The 21,611-nt window shown below is 43.2% G+C and overlaps 1 protein-coding gene across 2 annotated transcripts in view; it reads left to right on the forward strand.

Moving 5' to 3' along the window:
• Positions 1-21,611, forward strand: part of THSD4 (thrombospondin type 1 domain containing 4) — a 275,769-nt gene that overhangs the window by 139,830 nt on the left and 114,328 nt on the right. The window lies entirely within an intron of this gene.

The following is a 21,611-nucleotide window of genomic DNA, read 5'->3' on the forward strand; positions in this document are numbered from 1 at the left end:
GATATTTTAAGAGTTTCATGGGTTTGTGTCATATGGGCCCACAACCCTACTGACTTCTTTTTTGTTCCTTTGATACTCTGCCTATCTACCCATGAGCTTGAGGCCTCCCATGACCCTCATAACAACCCTCTACAGCCAAACTGGAAGAGATGACCAGCTCCAACCCACCTTGTGCATTTCATGTCCCAGTGGGGTCTAAGGTCCAGATCACCTATGTCCGAGCCTGAGACTCCAACCCTTTCAGGGCACTGGTTCTCCTGGAGGTCAGAGTTTCAGTGGAGGGAGTGATTAATAGAGAGGAAGGTTTGGGGGAGCAACATAATATCTGTCAAGTTCAGCCTTGGCTCCACAGACCAGCACTTGTGTCCAATGGCCACTGCTAAACTGATCTTCCAATATCCAGGTCTGAGGTGTTTCCTATGTGGCTTGATCTGGGAAACAAATGTTCATGCAAATGATCAAGTTTAGAAAAGTTGCCTTCCTTCCTTCCTTCCCCATTACGGCTTCCAAGATAAGTAAGCATTGTGCACCCCAAACTGCCTGGCCAGGGAATTCTGGGAGATGTAGTCCAAAATGTCCAGATTCCGCAAAGCATGTACTCTAATGCTAAGCTCTGATCCTTGTCTTCCCTTCTTGTTCAGCTTGAAAATCAGTGAGTTGATCTTAAAAGCACAGTCTGAACTGATCATCTGCATTCCAGTTTAGGCCTGTTTGGTTTTCTTATGTATGTATGTGTCTACTTGGTGAACCAAGCTGATAGGATACATGCAGGATGCTAACGATATATTGCTTCCCCCTCCCTCACACTGTAAAATACTTAGTATATAGTGTCATCTAGTGTTCATCTGGCATAATGTAAAATCCACACGGCTTGCTTCTAGTTGGCTTCAATGGGAAAGAAAGGTAGTATTCTATATCATGGCCAACATAATGCCTTCAACAAGGGCAAGGAAGTCTGTCAATTTTGCTTTCTCCTGCATTTGATTTTTTTTAAAAGGTTAATTCAAATTCCCAGATTTGAATTTTTGCTAGATCTTAATGTCTGGCTTGCCAAATATGGTTGCCTTGTCAGTCTCATTCCTGCTTTTGAGAAACAAACTTGTCCTGTCTCCTGGGCTGTTGCTTTTGGCATGTTTTTGCAATACCAGGCTTAGCTGAGAAGTGAAATCTCTAGGAAATGAAGAGGTTTCCGCAGTGGACATGGCATGCATAGAAAGCTATGGATAAGGGTTGCTCATTTTTCCTCCTTATTAGTTTAGCCTGTAGAAGTAGAATAAAATGAAGAAACAGAAACCCACAGTGCCTTTGTTATACCGACAGCAATGTGTTATGCCATCATCGTCCTCATAGACAACGGTAATTACCCACCACCATGTCAATTGTGACTGATCAAGGGACCTTCCCAAGTTTTTTAAATATATACGATTCAGGTTTCTCAGTCCTTGCTTCTGGTAGGGTTTTGAAGCCACTGTGCAGCTCGCTCAAGGCCACACAGCTGGCAGAGCATGAAATCCCATCAGCCACGCATGCTCCAGGTCATCCAGAAGGTCCAGTGGGGTTTCAGAGTCCCGGACCTGGTCTCCACAGCTCAGTACTCCAACCCATTGAGCTCTCACAGCTCCTTGGGTGACGACAGATGTACTGAGACAGAGCTCTTGCGAGAACATCATTCCGAAGCAGGGGTTTTGAACCTCTGGACCGTTAGGTGGTTTGAACTTCATCTCCCAGAATCCCATGAGCTCTCTGAGGTTGGCAGGAGTTGAAGGCCAAGTCGTCCGGAGAGCCAAAGTTGCCAACGCAGGGACCTCCCAGTGGCACTACAGTTCTTCTGGAGCCAACTCGTTGGGTTTTCAAAGGACAGTGATACCGCTCTTCAGCTTTCTGGATGTCAGAGGAAGTTGCTCAGATACTACCTGTGTTCATGACAATGAGTTGACTTAGCCTTTGCTGCCATCTGGTGGGCCATTTGTCAATCTGCTCAACCCAAAAGGCAAACGCATATGAGGTGATTCCTTTTTTTCATTAATTATATGCAATTCTGACGCCTGGAGGACCTCCCAGGGTTTCCTAGGAATGGGGCATTCAGGACTGGTTTGCCGTTCCCTCTTTCTGGTGGTGCTTGGGCACCACGCAGTCGGCTCAAGGCCACACAGGTGGCAGGGCATGGGTCACCACGTGCCACTTCTGCTCTGGGTGATCTCAGCTCATCGCTTGCCTGGAAGCCACCGTGGGGATTCAGACCCTCCTCCGCATCCAGGTGCTCCTACCCACTGTGTTAGACCTGCGGCGATGGCTTCCTTAACGCCAGTGAATAAGGCGCTGAGATCTCTGTTAAATGATGTCATGAAAACTGGAGAGGGGGAAGTTGCATGTCAAAGCAAAGTTTGAGACACCACAGCAAGAATCATCCATCACTGAGATTTCACCCAAAATGGGCTCTACTTTTTCTGGGAACAAGAAAGGGAATAAAAAGCAATAAGCTTTGAATCCCCAGTTTGAAAACATAGCATGGTCTCTACCTAGTATGGAGTCGACAGTCCTTTTATAAGGGACGTGGTGGCGCTACGGGTTAAACCGCAGAAGCCTCTGCGCTGCAGGGTCAGAAGACCAAGCAGTCATAAGATTGAATCCACATGACAGAGTGAGCTCCCGTCGCTTGTCCCAGCTCCTGCCAACCTAGCCGTTCGAAAACATGTAAAAATGTGAGTAGATAAATAGGGACCATCTCAGTAACGGCGTTCCGTGTCTAGTTGTGCTGGCCACGTGACCACGGAAACTATCTACGGACAAAAAACGCTGGCTCTGCGGCTTGGAAACGGGGATGAGCACTGCGCCCTAGAGTTGAATACAACTGGACTAAATGTCAAGGGGGACCTTTACCTTTACCTATTCTTCATTACATCTTTTAATAGCATGGACGTGTCTTAGTTCTAACCTCACTCCCCTGCTTTACACTCTCTCTCTCTCTCTCTCTCTCTCTCTCTCTCACACACACACACACACACACACACACACACTATCTATCTATCTATCTATCTATCTATCTATCTATCTATCTATCTATCTATCTATCTATCTATCTATCTATCTATCTATCTATCTATCTATCTATCTGGAAATAACAGAAATGGTGACTTCCCCCATCTCATTTGAAGGCTGGCTAATGTTGAATCTTCTTTGATCAGACCAGAAGGAGCACCGTGCTCTTGAATTTTGCAGCTCTTCTGTTCATGCCGCACATCCTTCGCCACACAGTGGCGCACCAGCTCCAAGAATCAAATTAATTTATATGTGAACCTCTTACAGTAGGGATGGGGAAGAAATGCATATTAACTGGGAACGTTTAAATGAAACTGTGCAACCAGCGGTTTGTAGGACTATTCACTAAAGTGAGTCTCCTCCTTTTGGTTTTTTCCTTATTAGGAAGAAACTACAAATACCAGTCCCTCCCTTTTCTTTCATTTCCATCTCAGTCAGAACTCAGAAACATGCTTTTTATTTATTTATTTATTTTTGGACAATGACTCTCAGAATGATCCAGTTGGCAGGGACGGTGGAGGGTTCTGGGAGTTGTATTCCACACAAAAATTATGTACCCTAGCTATGGATCCTAAACAGCACAAATTAACTTTTAAAAAAAGTAAAGGCACACACAGATGAAATTATAATTGTTTCCACATTTTTTTAAAAAAAACTTCTGTTGTTTCTTCAAGCTCTGAGTTTACAGAGGAAAATGAACCTGGGTTTTCTAGATGAAGAGTACTCAGAAGTGGTTTGCTATTTACTTCTTCTGGGGTGCTCTGGGACCTTTGTGCGCGTGTCCAAGGCCACACAAATTCTTCTCATAGAGAAGAGAATCGAAACCCCCCCCCAACATCTGGTTCCTTAGCCAGAAACCCAACTCACTGAGTCAGCCAGCCACCTTCCCTATTATTACTCATGAATCAAAATTTATTCAATACAGTACTGCCGCTTGTATTGATCCGCAAGGCCAGAGTCTTATCGGTTGTGCATATCGGCCAGTGGTTCCCAACCTTGGGTCCCCACCAGATGTTCTTAGACTACAACTCCCAGAAGCCTTCACTACTTGCAGTGCTGGCGAGGATTTCTGGGAGTTGAAATCTAAGAACATCTGGGGACCCAAGGTTGGGATCCATTGATGTAGGCAACTGCGCAAGAGATATGAGCTGTTTTCTGGACTGCCCGTCACATATCGCTCAGTTGTGCAGTCTGGAAAACTTGACAGCCATTGGCTTCCATTCTCTTGCATAGATGTGGAACGCCCTGATTGGATTTTGGCCCAAGTTTGTTAACATTTGAGATTAACCTTGTTTTCAGACCCCTCCGAAGCAGGGCATGCAAACAGAGCTATGCTCTATAGCTGTTCTAAATCAAAGAAAATACAATCAATACCCCTGGACGGCTGTGTACCTTATGTCGTTTGAAAGCAGTGCATACCTGAGCTATCTTGCTTGGCCCCATAACTTAATTTTCCCTAAAGAAAGAACTCTTAGAATGTAGGCATGTTGGCTGTACAAATGTGTTTTTTAAAAAAAACAACGACGCAAAACTCCTGGTTTGGAATAAAAAGCAACTTAAAAGCAGAGGGAAATGTGTATCGAATTCGTAACCCCAAGCAGGTCTTTATGGAGAAGGGAACTCAAAGTCAACCCTTACCACAGAGGCTCCCTGTTGTCAAACCGCCCCAGGACTCCTGTGCCGAGGGAATGGATCCCCACACTTCAGCCCAAATGTAAATTAGGACGCTGGCCAATGTACATAAATATATCACAGCCAGAGGTGGGGTGGGGGAAAGAGTAACAGCTAAAGAAAAGAGCAGTGAAGCTTGCCTGCAACTCTCCAAGTTGAGGCACGTTGATGTTTTCCACCACTGGTCAATTTGGATGGCCGAGTGCTCTTCAGGAAAGGTTCCCTATAGCTAACCTCGACGATTGTCAGAGTCTAAAAATGCAGGCAGAGGGTTTGATCCTTATATATATATATAAAAACAAAGGGACAAGTCTTTTATAAATAGAATGGCTCTTAATTGCTATTCGAGATGAAACCACCCTCTAATACTGTATGTTGCATGAGATAGCTTGTAATAGTATATTGTTCCTGGAAAAATATTTTTTTCTCTTCCTGCTACTGTGAGGTTACAAGTAAGCTTAGAAAGAACAGTGGAGGTTTTGAACCATTCTCTCATCATTACTAAGAAGTTCCCTCCACCTGTGAAAAGGTAATGAAAAGAAAAGGGAGGGGAGAGAAATGCAGCATGTAGGTCAAAATGTTACATTTCCAATATTGCAATGATTGATTGGTTGGTTGGTTAGTTAGTTGGTTGATCTAAAAACTTTTCTATATTGTTGTGCATTCTTAAAGAAATCCTGAAGTGATTTGCAGTAAAAGTAGTGCAATCAAACTAGTAGTTAAATAACAGAACAAATCAATTCATTAGAATCATTCATTAGCAACTGTGGATGATGGATAGCATAACCATTAAGGAGAATGCCTAGGAAACTGCTTCAGTAAAGAGAGAGGTATCTGGTTAGGGCAGAGAGAAAGTAGAGACCTTTCATTGCTTTTAAAAAGTAACTTTTCACCTACAGGGTCTTACACATATTTATGAAGGGCATTTCCCCTTCCATAATCATGACACCCTTTTTTAAATTCCAAAGTTTCACAGCATTCCATTCTCTGAGGTTTCAGAGCTCAGACTTGAAGGGGTGGGAGCCCCTATGATGTCACAGATGTGGTGCAGGGGATGGGAGGGAGCCAGAAGCACTCTTGGACTCAGTGGTGGTTGAAATGGGCACGAGATAATTCCCTCCCTGTGCAGTGTGTACATCATCAGCGTCCTCCTCATCCTCTGCCCTCACTTCCTGACATTTAGGCTGAGTCAGCGGTGCCAGTTGGGAATGAGCACAGATGGATGCTGTGCCTTAAGAGCTATCGCATGGACAATAAAATAAAATAAAAATAAAACAATAAAAAAAATCCAGATCTCTTCTTCTTTGGTGGTGTTTGACTCAAAAAGCTACAGCCGTATCCTGACATTTCAGCCTTCTGAGATTGGGCAGCCATACCCCCACCTTCTAATAACACTTTAATAAATATGCCTGCCTTGGAGTTTAAAGCTGTCTAATATGGGAAACGACACTCTGCACCTCCTCCCTTGCCCCAACTTCATAGGAAAAAAAAATTGGCCTTTGTTGTCAGCAGTTGTGTTCTGCCCTCTGGCCCTGCGATCACCGTTGTTCCCTGGCAGTATTTTATTTTAATTAGGGTTGTCTGTAGTTTTTACAGACTCCTGTGTGGCTTAAATTAGGAGCGTAGGTTAGCTGTGTATCTCCCTCCTAGCAAGCAAAGGATGGGCTCAAACCCAAGATCTGCTTTCTGTTATATATTTTGAATGGAAAAATGTTTGCTCAGGCATTGTTTTCCTGCCCTTTTTCTTGCCGGGAGCATGCCAGTATTAGTACGAATCGCTGCAGGTTGGCAGGCTGTTAGAATAATAGAAATTAGAGATGGGGAGGAAAGATTATGAGGTCACATAGACGGATTCCCTTGACAATGCGGGTCTGTTCTTTATAGTCTAGAAAAGGTGAGGGTCCCCCTCCTCCTCTTCTGCCTTCCTGCTAGCCCAGTTTAGTCTATGTTTGAGTTATGAATAAATACTTGAGCAGGTGGGCTTCCCGTCGGGAAAGGGGGTGGGGGTTTTTTTGGATGCTAATTTTGCAGAGAGATTTCCTCTTGCAAAGAGAAAGAATGTACACATATGAGGAGCTGGGGTTTCTAGGATCAGCCGCAAACTGGGAAGGACGAGCATTTAGAAAAGGCGTCCGGCTCAGCTTTGGTCCTGCGGAAATTCTGTAGTGCAGAAACGAAGTTGGAGAGGGGGGCGTGCGCGGTTGTGCGGGCTCTTGACCAAGAGTGGCCGGTCCTGCCCAGGTTGTGCAATTGATACAAAACAGTAGAAACAGGGTGGACAACTGCTTTCCGTGTGTGATAGGACCCAACAGTATCTTGGTTCATTGTTCTTAACCTTTTGTGGGAAACGTATGAGGTTTGACTTGAAAGAGGGTTTTAATGTCATCTTGGTGGAAAATTCAATCCCCCCTCTCTCTTTTTTTCTTTTTTGGTCTGTGCGTCATTTTTTCCCCAAACATATGTTTCCAAGTAAAATTGAACATTAAAATAAATATATTTCACTGTTCATTTGAACCTCTGCAGGGGGATTCAAGCTAAGCTGTGTTATTATGAGTATTACAGAAGGAAATTTCCCCTCTTCACATCAGCTTCAAAAGTGAATAAAAAGCCGACACTTCGGTCAGAGGTCTCACTAATATCCTTGACATCTTTTCACTTGGAAATGTTATGTTTATGACAACATGTCCCAGAATCCCTCAGCCAGCAGGGCCACTGAGACTTGAGAGTTGTAGTTAAAAAAAAAAAACATTTTGAAGCTCTGCCTTCTTGTTTGAGTTACTAGCCCCACATCTAAAAGAGTTAAGAATGCTCTAGGGATGTGTCTAAACCTCTGATCTATTCCATGGCCAAATCAACACACTCATTTTGATAACCTCCCTGCTCTACAGCTTCTGGAGATACGACAGTGTCCGTGCTGGTCATTTGGCCATTCCTGGATCTCTCTCTCTCTCTCTATTTTTTTTAATTGACAGCTTGGGATAAGGTAAGGGGTACAGAAGGTAAAGGAGAATATGGGGGGGAAAAGGAGGAGTAGGAGAACACAAAATGTACTGTGGTCCACTCTATTCATGTTGCAATATCAAATTAACTTTCCGCTTTTCTACAATTTGATTGCCCTCCAAGTTTTAACTTACAGTTTTATCTTAGTTTAAATCTATGTTACTCAAGCACTATCTGGCGACTCAAGCCATCTATATAATAAATCCCATCGTTCACTGGCCTTTTGTATTGGACAGTCTTTCAGCACTTCTGATAAAATATCCATTTCTGCCGCTTCCCATATCTTCTCGATGAGTTCCTCTTGTTTCGGTATCTCCGATTTCTTCCAATTCTTAGCATGAAGAATTCTGTCTGCAGTGACTATATATATAACTAGGTAGTTCTTTCTCTTATCTATATTGTCTGGTATAATGGTCAGTAAAAACAGTTCTGGGGTTAGTGGAACATTACAAAGCAGTATTTTTTGGAACAGAGTATGTACCGCTATGCAATACTGTTTCACTATTCTACAAGTCCACCACATATGGTAAAAGCTTCCTTCATGTGCTTCATGCTCATTCCTGGATCTCTGACCCTCTCTTCCACTAAATTAACCTCTTTTAAAATATTGCAATAATTGGTTATTTAGCTTTTAGCATTTATTCTTTTAATACCGTACACCACCTTGGAACCCTTAAGGAAAAGGTCACATTGAAATATATGAAATAAATAAGTTTCGAGAGCTCTATGTGGGGTTCACCATAAACCCCATGTGCTCTTCGCAAGAATTGATCTGTGTCATCACCAAACATGGAGGTTTAAATCATGCCTAGTCAGTTCTTCTCACTATTCAGTCCCTGTTAGGGCATGGAGACATCTCAGGAACAACGTTCCATGGTCTACCACGTCCCGCATTTGCAGGCAAGAGTATGACTTGGAGAATTAGTGCACCTCATCAACGTCTCTGTAATTTGCACAGATCAAAACAGAATGACTGGCTGATTGCTTAGAAAGCGAAGTCAGCAATCCTATTGGTTCTCAATTTGTTTGGCTTATTGAAGGCAGGAGGATAATCTTTTGGTTCCTCCAAAAGAATGAGACAAGTCAGGATTTACATCTCTAGTCAAACTAGACTGCTCTTCCTCCTGTTTTGGCAGAGGTGTTTGCTCCAGGGTGAAAGATGTACATCCCAACACATTATTTTCCTCCCCCCAGGTATCTTCCATTTAGCGTCCTTTGTTTTGTGATTGGCCATTTGGGGGAATAAACATGGGCTTCATTTGCATGTCTGACTGCTGAGGCACACCACCCTGTGCCATATATTGCATCCTCCAGGTTGTCGGTGAGCAAGTTTTAAAACATTGGTCCCGATCCAATGCAAAAATAGGAGGCAGACACAGCTGCAGTTGTTAGTCAAGGTCCATTGACCCATTGTCCTTCCGTGGATTTATACAAAGAATGTTGACGTAGTAGATCCCCTCCCCAAGAAGCATGTGTGTGAAGGAAAGATTTCTTCAGTGGTAACCTTCTTTTCTGCAGCTCAAAATTGCAGTTACGAGCTTCATTGTTTTAAAACAGAATGTGTAAGAATTCTTCGGGGTGCAGTTGACCTTCTGTGAAATGTTTTAGAACTCCTGGAACTTTCTTGTACGCTTTCTCCATCAATGAGGTATACTTTTCCATGATTTAACAGGTTCCACTCTTCCTCAGATGGCTACAGAGTTCAAAACATATGTTGGCACTTACAGTGCGGGACTCTACATACTGAGATGAAAAGAGAAGGAGTGGGGAGATGTAGTTTGTGAAGCTTCTGTAGCGCTTCCAAATTCCTTTGAACCATTTATTAGAAGGAAGCAGAAAACTCTATATGGGTTTGGATTACAAATGAATAATTTTATAGGCAGTTGTTGTTACGGCAATAAAATCCAAATATGAGAGATCGCTCTTGATTGCTGAAGAGAAGGCATTGCAGAATTAGCAGGGGGAGAAAGCGGATAGATTTGCAACATGTGGGTGTTAGCTTTCCTTAATTTGTTTTCTTTTCCCAAATTCCTACCACTCAGTCTCATCCCACCTGGATCCCACTTTCAAAGGGAAAAAAACACAACAGTTCTGTAATAATGGCCTTGCTGGTGTTTGAAACAAAGACACACAGAATCGCACTGAGAAAGATGAGATTACAATTACTCTCTCTCTCTCTCTCTCTTTTGGTGCTCCTTGAAAATCTTGGCCTGGGGAAGTATCTTCAAATATTCTCTGTTGGCAGCTTATGAACATACACAACTGGGAAAGAAAAGGGTCAGATATTATGGCATAGTGAGCGCATCCTTTGCAGTGAAGCTGCGTGCATCCTTAGAAATGGTGGTACCCCTTAAAAGATGTTTGTTTATCCTTGTGTGGGGTGGCGTCAGCTCTGTGTATTGCAAATGAACGTGGTTCTGTTTTGTGTGTGGTCCTTGGGAGGCAAAGACAAGTTTTGTTTGCATGTCTGGTTGCTGAGGGCCAGTAGCTTTGAAAGAATTCATCTTTAGAGAGATAGCGTTTCATCACCTACTAACTGTGAAGCTGGCATCTCATAGAGTTTGAATGTAAGACATCCGTCTGCTGGGCCTGCTCTTCTCTATTCCTAGTGACAATGACTTTCCTGGTGAATTTATCTCCCAATCTTTCTTCTAAGGATGGTGCAACCCAAGTGGTAGAAGAGAGGGACACAGAACGAATCCCTCTCACAAGTATGCTAGTCCAAATTTGTTGTTGTTTAGTCATTTAGTCATGTCCGACTCTTTGTGACCCCATGGACCAAGGCACGCCAGGCCCTCCTGTCTTCCACTGCCTCCCGGAGTTGGGTCCAATTCATGTTGGTAGCTTCGATGACACTGGCCAACCATCTCATCTTCTTCTCCTCTTGCCTTCACATTTTCCCAACATCAGGGGCTTTTCCAGGGAGTCTTCTCTTCTCATGAGATGGCCAAAGTATTGGAGCCTCCGCTCCAGGATCTGTCCTTCCAGTGAGCACTCAGGGTTGATTTCCTTTAGAATGGATAGGTTTGTTCTCCTTGCAGTCCAGGGGACTCTCAAGAGTCTCCTCCAGCACCACAATTCAAAAGCATCAATTCTTCAGCGGTCAGCTTTCTTTATAGTCCAGCTCTCACTTCCGTACATCATTACTGGAAAAACCATAGCTTTGACTATGTGGACCTATGTCCGCAAGATGATGTCTCTGCTGCTGATCGCTTCGGTGACACTGTCCAACAAGCTCATCCTATGTCTTTCCCCTTCTCCTCTTTCCTTCACACTTTCCCAACATTAGGGTCTTTTTCCAGGGAGTCTTCTCTTCTCATGAGATAGCCAAAGTCTTGGAGCCTCCGCTTCAGGATCTGTCCTTCCAGGGAGCACTCAGGGTTGATTTCCTTCAAAATGGATAGGTTTGTTCTCCTTGCAGTCCAGGGGACTCTCAAGAGCCTCCTCCAGCATCACAATTCAAAAGCATCCATTCTTTGGCAGACAGCTTCTAAATACGATGGCTTAAATCCAATTATTAGCCTAATAAAATAAGATGGCTGGATAACTCAGTGAGCTAGGTATCCAGCTTCAGACCTAATGATTGGAAGTTTAACTCCTCACTGTGCCTCCAGAGAGAAGAGCCAGCCTGGATAGCCTTGGGCCAGCTCCACAGTCCCAGGGCGCTTCCAGAAGAATGGAATGGGCAACCACCTCTGAGTACTCTCTTCCTAGAAAATCCTGGAAAGGGTCATCATAAGTTAGAACTGACTTTACGGCACACGGTTATTATTATTATTAGTCAATAAAGTAGCTCCACTGACTCAGTGAGATTTATAGAAGTACTGTGCCATTCATCCATTGAGTCAATGGATCTGCAGCTTAGCCGGGACTAGCGAGTGGGTTTAGAGTGGTAATCGTTTTTCTGATCATGCCATTGCTTTTAATGAGGAATTCGGGAGGACAAAGCAGGTGGACAGGCTTGCCGGATGAATTTTCGTATAGGTGTGCTTACCATCAAGTTAAAAATGAAATGGCTTGTATCTGTGCATCTCGACCATTTCCAGTTGCTATGTTATTTTTTCTTGTATACTACTGTTGCTACGGTCTTCTGGCAGTGTAGCAAGACAAATGTTTGAGACTCCTGTCGTGGCAGCTGTAGCACCTCAATGGCTGAGGTCACCAGCGCGCATGGGGTGTATTGCCATTAATTTTCCATGTCACAAAAATTTTAGTTGAGCCCGTGAAATACTGTGCAATTCAGGGTGAACCTAAAGCTGGAGGAAACCTTAAAGAATTAGCCCAGGAATCCTCTCTTCCTCATAAACATCTGCAATTCTTTTCTATAACTTGTTGGCACATCTTCTAAATATGATGAGAAATATTTGAGGATTTATTCACACAATAGCTGTAAGCCAGCAGCATATTGTTCAAAAGCCTTTTTGAGGTAAAATATACAGCATTTTGTTAGAGACGGCTTCTTCAATTGATATCCATTCGGAGAGTGAAGGCCAGTAACCTATTTTTCCCTAAAGATTCCAAAATCCAGTATGGTGAAACATGGCGCAAATATGCAGACAGAACTTAGTTCTTCAGTTGACATGTATATTCATTCACCTGCATGGTATCCGGCTCAGACAGGTGTATATTGAACCCTGATTTACTGCATTTATATCCATCTTTCCTTCAATGATCTCTCTTCACCCCCATTTGGTCAAAATTAATTAAAATCATTGTGTACTGTCAAGTCAACTTCAACTTACGGTGTCCTTTCCTAGGGTTTTCTAGATAAAGAATACTCAGTTCCTTACCAGTTTCCTTCTTCTGGGGGAGCCTTGGGACTGGGCAGCCTGCCCAAGGCTACCAGGGGTGGCTGTTCTTCTGGGACGCGCAGTGGGGGAATCGAACACATCACTTCTGGCTCTGCAGCCAGATAGTACCCAACCAATGGAGCTATCCAGACACGTAATCACCACCATACACATTTCCGCCATGAGATAGATCAGGAGGAGAAAGAGAACGACCAGCCTAAGATCGCCCACTGAACTTCATCGTTTGGTGGAGACTAGGATCTCCCGACTCCCAGCCTTCAAACCATTAACTCACACTGCTTGTTGTACGCATGGACATGCATCGTCTTGCTCACTCACGGAGGTCTTTTGAGAAGACCTTGTGCATTCGCTCACCTTTAGGGCTTCCCCAGCTGTACCACCTGGTAAGTAAAATGTCCTTTTCTGAGAAACCTATCTTGCCCCTTCCTTATTAACATTTGGATCAGACTTTTCCAGCCTTATGACCTCTTTACAGTTTTCATCATCATCTTCATCATCATCATCATCATCATCATCATCATCATCATCATCATCATCATCATCATCAATTGTCAGGGATAAGAGTTGTAGCTTCAGATCTCTAGAGCCCATCAGGTGCCTTAGAGTTCAATGAAGTATGTTGTATTTTGGCAGGCGCATCAGTCTCTAATTTATTTACTCGTCCTGAAGTTCTCGGCTTTGTTGGTGAGACTTTCATCAGCATATTTTGGATGCTTATGTTATTGTAAAAACTGTTGTTATTGTTTGGTAGAATTTCCTGCTTTGTTTTGTTTACTCATTTATCTGTTCTTCCCTGTGGTATGTCACTTTCAGAGTCCCTTTTTAAAAAAAAAAAATATCAAAAACCACTGATCAATTTTAATAGAAATATTTCAATGAAAATTAAATATATACAGTTTTCAAATGGGTTTCAGCACAGGCCTGGATTTTCCACCGGAAATAACTAACTGGAAAGAAAATTCTCCTAGTGTTTTCTAAGGCAGATCTTCTGTGTATTTATCTTACAAATACTCCTAGAAATGTCCTGTAACACAAAAGCTTTGGAAAAGTGTGTCTCGTTGAATATCTGATCTAGACAGTGGCTCCTTATGTTACTTACATTATTGCTCCCGTAGTCTGACACTGTTCTTGCCTTGAGCAGATTTTCTCCCTCTTAGGGTGGACTTCATTGTGGGCACTGAACACTGAATTTAGGGGTTTGTCAGTGGAAGTCATTCCAAATAGGGCTATTTTAGTTATCTGGATTTTCAGTACGACATTCCTCAAATCCCAGAGCTGTTGACATCAGCTGGTGTTTTGGAGTTCTCTTACCTGTCACTTGTCTTTCTGATTCTGTTAAAGTCATTGGACTTTTCCCTAAGGGCCAATCTTTTCTCTCCATGCTCCTATAAATAGATTTAGGTGCTGTTCAGTTCAAGATGGGAAAAACAGCAAGAAGAGTTGGCTCAGCTTAGTTGATGTTGCACCTCAAAGCATAAAGAAATACAGAGTACAGATCAGCCCCCACCTCTCGCTCAAAACACAGGCATATTCCTGCATCTTCTTGTACCTTAACTTCCACTCCAAATAGTCATTGTGGCATAAACCTATGCCATCCCGCTCCCTATTCATCCTATCACTAGAGGTGTGGAAGAGCTAAAACGAAATACAGACTTCAATAGTGTTAACATTTACTAACAGCAGATTTCCAAAGCAAGCTGATCTGCTGTCATACGATCTTTACTGGTCCAGTCCAATCAAGCTTATTTAGAAGAAGGAAGTCCAATTGTCTTTAATGAATTTAGCCATAGATAAGCAGTCTTCCCCCCATAGGAAATCCAAGAATGGGTCTTACGTCTTGTAATTACTTAGGCTAGAATTTAAGATACGAGAAGATACTAAATTTTGAATGCCAATGGGTTTGCATTTCCTCCTTTTGTGTGTGTGGTTGTACAGCTTCAACCCTCACTGTTTATTTTAAACGGAGGATTGTTTTTCCTCTCTTTGGGACTCTTTCTATCTCTTCCAACCTGTTTGATGCACACAGGCACTGCCCTTTTGTGGCATCTGCCACAGCAGGCATTTGCACCGTGCAGCTTAACGTTCTCAACATGCTCTTACAGCAGGAAGGAGTTTTTTAAAAGTCTCAGTTTACAGAAGTTGTCCCAAAGTGCAAACATCTCCTTAGCTCCTGCTTCTGGACGAATGTAACCCAGTTTTATTATATCTGTTTATGATGCTTCCCCTTGTAACAAAACGTGGTGGGTTCTCTGCAATCAGGGCATCTAAATTCCCCAGGGGTGGATAGCAAAACAGGACCATGCTAGTCAAACGGAGAGCCGTGACCGAAAGGGCAGGAAGCCATCTGCTCGGTACATCAGCTGTCGTGAACTTTCACCTCCGCGAATCCCAAGCTGCTAATGGGAAACACACTTACCAGAAAATTTGAAATTCTTAGCTTAATCCACCTGAATAGCAAAAAACCTGCCTTGGAACCCATTCTGAGATGCTCAAGTTGTTATTTATTTATTTGCTATTTAAATTGCACTGGTGTGGTAAAGTGTACTTAATCTCTAGGCATGCATAAAAGTTCCCCATCACCAAACCGCTAGTCTATGATACAAATCATAATCTTACCGCCTTAGAGGTCAGGTGACCCTCTAAGAGCCAATCCTGTGGCAGAATACTGCTGCAGAATGTGTGCACACATCATCTGTACTGTGTGTGTGTGTATATATATATATATATATATATATATATATATATATATATATATATATATATATATATATATATACACACACACACACACACACGTATATATATACATATACATATACATATACATATACATATATATATATACACACACACACATATACATATACACATACACATACACATACATATACATATACATATATATATATATACATATATATATATATATATATATATATATATATATATATATATATATATATATATATATATATATATATATATATATATATATATACACACACACACACACACACACACACACACACACACACACACACACATACATATATATATATATATATATACACATATACATATACATATACACACACACACACACACACACACACACAGAGGCTGGCTGGTGGCCTCTTACAACCCATAACCCTTGCTCTTGACAGCCCTTTTCTGATTGGAAGTCAATCACACTGTCATGGGACAAACACAAAGTTTTGAAATGGAAGCTGCTTGAAACAATTGTGACTACGACACACAAGTCTAAGTAACTCTCTTTAATCTCCATCTTTTCAAGACTAGCCACTCATGGGGAAGTTAGCCCGTTGCCTGGAAGTTCTTCCGTGTGGTGGGGAGGGAAAAGAAATGTGTTGCCTCAAAAAGGACTGGATCAGAATCCAAGCATAGCTACCTAACGGAAGAGTTTGGGCCAGCCACTTGGCATAGGAACAAGGAACGAGAGCTCCATGAAAAAGTGCCCCGTCAACGTCCCTTTGCTAGAAGTTTGGAAAGATCTCCCAAGAAATCAAGAGAGCCTTGAAAATATGCTACAGAGCTGAAGACGAGTCCTTTATGGCAGTCGTTCCCACCCTTGGATCGCCCAGGTGTTCTGGCGCTGGCACTCCCAGAAACCCCGGGCAGCACAGCCGGTGGGGAAGGCTTCCGGGAATTGACCCAAGGTTGGGAATCCACTGCTTTATGGTCTGCCTCTGCCCCAAGGAGATGGGACTTTTGTTCAGCCCTGGCGAATACGTTGTTTGTTTTGGAGCTGTCCAGGGTCCTGCCCTTCATTATTTGAACGTTCCTTTGTCCCACCATCTGATTTGTCCTGCTGGGTGTTCTCTCCAGTCCACTGATGTTCTCCACCACCTCGCCCTTCCTTTCTTCTCCCTTCCCTCCACCCCTTGTGAGGTTGGCATATTAAGCATAATTTGACCTACCTCACGAATGCATTACTTGAGAAGACCTCAATGTAGACAGTCCTACTTTTTGGCCACCCTCCGATTTTTCACTACAGAAAACTTCTGGTGTCACTCCCTCCCTGAGATATAGCTCTATCCAGATAGGGTTTTCATTCTAAGTTTGGAGCCTCGGGCGATCAAACTTAGAGAAGGAGCAAGGGGAATAAAACTCACACCTCCAAGGGCTGCCGTCTTCGGTCAACCTTGCTTCTTGTAAGTGTAGAGCAGAAAAGAAAATGGAAAGAGAAAGCTATGAAGGAAGGAAAGGAGCAAAGCTTTAAAATATTACTGGATAAAATGGCGATGCACAACCTGTTCTAGCTGCCAACTTCCCAAAGGGTCAGTTTCAGAGCGTGAGAACCAGGGCCAGGCCATGAATCACTGGGGTTAAAAACAGCTCTTTCTTCATTTGGAATCTGGCAGCAAAAGAATTATTTTGAAGCATGCTCAATCTCATTTCTAATGCACATTTATTGTGGGGTTTAGCGTGTTGTCATTTTTTTAATTTTGTGGGTTTTTTTTGGGGGGGGGAGACATTTAAGCCACACTTGTTCATCTGACCACGTTGGATGCCTTCTCGAAAGTCACTCCAAGAAGATGGAGATGACAGAGTTAATCTTTCTCTGATAAAGGATATTTGGATAACTCCTTCCAAGTTTCAAAAGAATGTACCCCGCTCTCTGAAACCAAAACAATGCTGAGGATCAGCTGAGACCCTGAACAATATAACAAATACATTCTATTATTTTGCGGTTTCTTGTATGAGCATGGTTTTGTCCTTGAAATTGGCAACTGGTGCGAGATTTTGTTTTGTTGCTCAAGAGTGAAAAAAAAAATCAGCAATAGTTGCTGAAATCTTTTGTTCTCGCTGGTACGAATGAAAAAAGTGACAGTTTACATTCCTAGTTTGTGTTGTTAAAAGGCCAGACCAAAGCAGAAAAGCAGCACTATGAACTTAAATGGCAGACAGATCTGTGAGAAACACACACACACACACAAAAGAGAGCCAGCATTTGGAAAGCATTGGCTTGAATGCCTTAGCTGCAAAACTAGGTTCCGTGGCACTACTGAAGAGAGGATTGTGGCAGATGATGAACTTCAAAGGTGTTTGTCACATGCATGCCAGGTGAGATGAACACCACAGGTGTACATCACATACCTGCCACCTTTGGATGTCGGTGCCTAGCGCAGCACTGAGCATCTGTAGGCAGGCCGTGAAACAATCTGTCAGTTTTTTTTTCCCCTCAGAATCTCATCAGCCATCTTGTTCCATCTCCGTTCCACACTGGATTGTGAAGATCTCTCCCACCCTGCCCACAAGGGAGAAAAGGCGTGCTGGTGCAGACACCTCCAATGTATGCATGATTTATTGTACACATTTTCCAATGGATGCCTCTTTAAGGCCACGATTTCCCCCAAATTGTCTGTAGCATGAGGCATCACCGTTCCTTTGACTAGTTCCAGGGGAGTGCTCTGTGATGAGATGCCATCGCCAAGAGGCCACTGGACTGCAGGGAAAATTCGTAGGAGGATGGTGTCTATTAGTTGCCAGGACTCTGAAGAACATCTTCATCGCCAGAGCTATGAAACACAAAGCAGGAATCAAGGCGATGAGGTGGAGAGTAGTTACATGAAACCCGGTTTAGTCTCAGTTAGGTGGGAAAGTACCTGAGAGATCACTCAGTGGACCTTTAGGCCGGTGGGGCCACCTTTAGGCCGGTGGGGCCAGTTGGAGGTCCACCCAAGCCCCCGTGCAAAGAATTCTGAGATTGTCTTCCAAACTGAGTTTCGTCCCCCACTCTGTGTCCAAGAGCCTTGCATATTTGGCCCTGTAGATCAGTGGTCCCCAACCTTGGACCTCCAGATGTTCTTGGACTTCAACTCCCAGAACTCCTGGCCAGCAGAGACGGTGGTGAAGGCTTCTGGGAGTTGCAGTCCAAGAACATCTGGAGGCCCAAGGTTGGGGACCACTGCTGTAGATGTTTTACAATGCAACTCACAGAATTCCTGTTCGTGTCGGCCGAGGCTTCATGGAAGTCATTGTTTTGGAAGTGCTTGTTTTGACATGGAAGTGCTTGTTTAAATGGCTTGGGCCCTGGATACCTGAAGGACCGCCTCCTTCCATCTGAACCTACCCGGCAGTTAAGATCTAGCCAGGGGGTCCTTTTGAAAGAGCCGTCCCTCAAGGAGGCAAGAGGGATGGCTTGTAGATAAAGGGCCTTTTCGGCAGCTGCCCCCAGATTATGGAATGCCCTCCCGACTGAGATTCGTCTGGTGCCGACGCTGATGACATTTTGGCGCCAGGTCAAAACCTTCCAGAAGGCTTTGAATTGAAATAATATCAACTGTGGGTCCTTGATGGCAATTTTTAGAGTATATATTTTAATTGCATTTTAATTGCTTTGACTTTTTATTGTATTTTAAATGTTGTAAGCCGCCCAGAGACCTTTGGGTAGTGTGGGCGGCACATAAGCTAAACAAACAAACAAACAAACAAACAAATAAATAACTATCCAGAAACCCTGTTGTAAAAATAAACATCCCAGTGCTGTCCCATGCTTTCCCATCAACTCTGTTCCATTACCTTCCCCCATTTTGAATTCTTCCTCATGCGCCATAGGGAACGAGAGAAGGTGAAAGTCGTTACCTCCTCCGTCTGTGTAGTATGACTCTTTTAATTAGCATTCCCCCCCCCCATAACTCTTGTTCATCTATGGAACTTAAACAGCCGAAGTATTTGGAAGTCCTGCAGCCCACCATATGTCTCATTTGTACGAACGCGGCTTTCGGCTGCATCTGCGTGAGACCTGTAGTAAATCTCCTCGTAGTAGAAGAAGCCAAGTTGGAACTGCTGATGATTTCTTGAATAACAACACCAGATTCTTTGCTCCAACCTGACTGGGGGGAATGGGCTTGAAACCACTGGAGGTGCGCCTTAAATCCTAAAGTGGGCCTCTCTCTTTCTCTCTCTTTAGGTATAAATTATTATTATTTTTTTCCTGAGGGAGAGCGAAAGGCAACATTCCCCTCGTGGCTGTCTATGCAGACCTGCTAAGCGGGAAACAAAACATTACTGGACAAGAGAATGAGAAAAGAGAGCTTTTTAAAAGAACATTTAATTTTTGTCATGTCGCTGGGAGATTTGGTTCTTCAAGTTTGGCCTTTTTTTTGGAATAGATACCTTATGTGAAATCTGGCTTCTAGGCAATACATACAGTGTTTTGGTCCGGGTGCCAAGCAAGAAATGGAGAACACGTGCAAGCACAACAGATGCAATAAAGGCGAAATCCCTTGCTCCCTTGTGCAGCCTGTATGTAAGACACACAGCGCTATATACAGCGGAGTCTAGACAAACAAGGTTTTGGCATCTGTTTTCCATAGTGGGGAGTGAATTGGGCAAAGAGGAAGGAGTTTGATGTGTCTTCCTTAGCTATTAAGGACAAAAGATGAGGTTTTGTCTTCAAAGGGGAAAACTATACATGGTGTAATTGAGCCTGCCAATAACACACTGTGTTTCTGAAGAGTTTTGGCTGACAGCGCTGCAAAGCAAATATACGAGAGGGCTGCTCCCCCCCTTGTCCTGCTTCCGGGCTCCTCGGGGAAATTTTCTTGGCCCTTGTAAGAAGGAGGATGTTAGGATAGGTGGACCATTCCGTTCACTCCAACAAAATTCGTCTCTTGTATTTTACATTTCACATTCTTTCTGCAAAGAATATGTGGGGGTTAGGGAAAGGACAATGCGCGCTCTCGCACTTGAGGGTTCCCCTCGTGTGAGAATTTTTCGAACCTCAAGTTTTGCGCATCTCGAATTCCATGACATTTGGGGGCTTCCGGACACTGTGTCGAAAACGAAAAGCAAATTGTGTCGTCTTCTATTTGTGTTGGCCAATTTCGGTAGATGCCCAGCAATTGCCAGGAAGAAAGAGGGCTACGTTCTGCCTGCCATCTCAGTCTTAACGAGGAGCAGCCCCTTGAACAAAAAATAAATAAATAAATAAAATAAAGTAAAAAGTTTTTTTTCCTACTTTTTTCGAATTCCGGAAGCGAAGTGGACAATTTCTTGCACGTGGGTGGAGAGTTCTTTTCAGTTTGATTTATTTTCTGTCCAGATTCTGCAAAGGTTCAGAACAGGCCTCCTTCTGTTAGTGGCCGGCCTAAGGTTTCTGGAAGTTCATACAGAGGGAAAAGTGGGTTGAATATACTTTGTTGATTGTCCACGTTGCTCGGAGTTCAGACATGCACTGCTTCAGCACCCATGGAAAATAATGGGTGCTCTTCCCAATGTGTCCGCTTTCAGATTGCAAACTCTTTGGGGCAAAGACCCCATGCACACTGCTAGGGCTATAAATGAGGTAAAACAAATCATCCTCTTTTTTTTTTCAAGGACTGGACAGCTGTTTTCCTTCTGTATGATAAAGATGGTGCTTAAGTCCTATTTAATAGCTGTGCTTCCAAAGGGATCACTCAGTTTTTTGAAATGTAAAATGGATGTTTTCCACATCACATGGCCCATTAAAACATCTTAATAACTTTCAAGAACTACATTACAGACACAAGGGTCTTTCTAAGTATCACTTGTGAAAACAGTCCTAAATACATCTTTTGAGGATCATATTAATAATCGAATACACTCTGCACTCTTTTTTTCATGTTCCAAAGCCAATTTCCTCACATACGTCATTGTGTCTCTCCAAACGCTCGGTGTAATTTTGGGAGAATTAAGATTTGCACCTAATAAAACCCAAGGCCCATGTTTTATAGGAAAGTATGAGGCATTTTTTTAAAAAAATAATAAAATCATCAGGTGGTATCTGCATTTATTTATCTCGGGATAACTACGTTAGCTAAAGCCTGGCCTGCTGTGTGGTTCTTGTAAGGTTTCCAAGTGGTTAATTTAAGCACGCTCGAATAATGAATAACTGGAAGGTTTGTGCTGCTGTTCCACCAATTAGTCGTGCTCAGATTTTTCGGCCTTCAAGTCCCAGAAGCCCCAATGCAGTTGGCCAGCAGTGATGGATTCCAGGCGTTGGTGTCCAAAACATCTGGAGGGCCAAAGGTTGAGAGAACCTTTCATGTGAAGTCTGCAGGATTTTCACTCCCCTGATTAAAACTAAGGGTACACCTCACTTAG

This window comes from Pogona vitticeps, chromosome 12 (genome assembly GCF_051106095.1).
Source record: "Pogona vitticeps strain Pit_001003342236 chromosome 12, PviZW2.1, whole genome shotgun sequence".
Classification (NCBI taxonomy): Eukaryota; Metazoa; Chordata; class Lepidosauria; order Squamata; family Agamidae; genus Pogona; species Pogona vitticeps.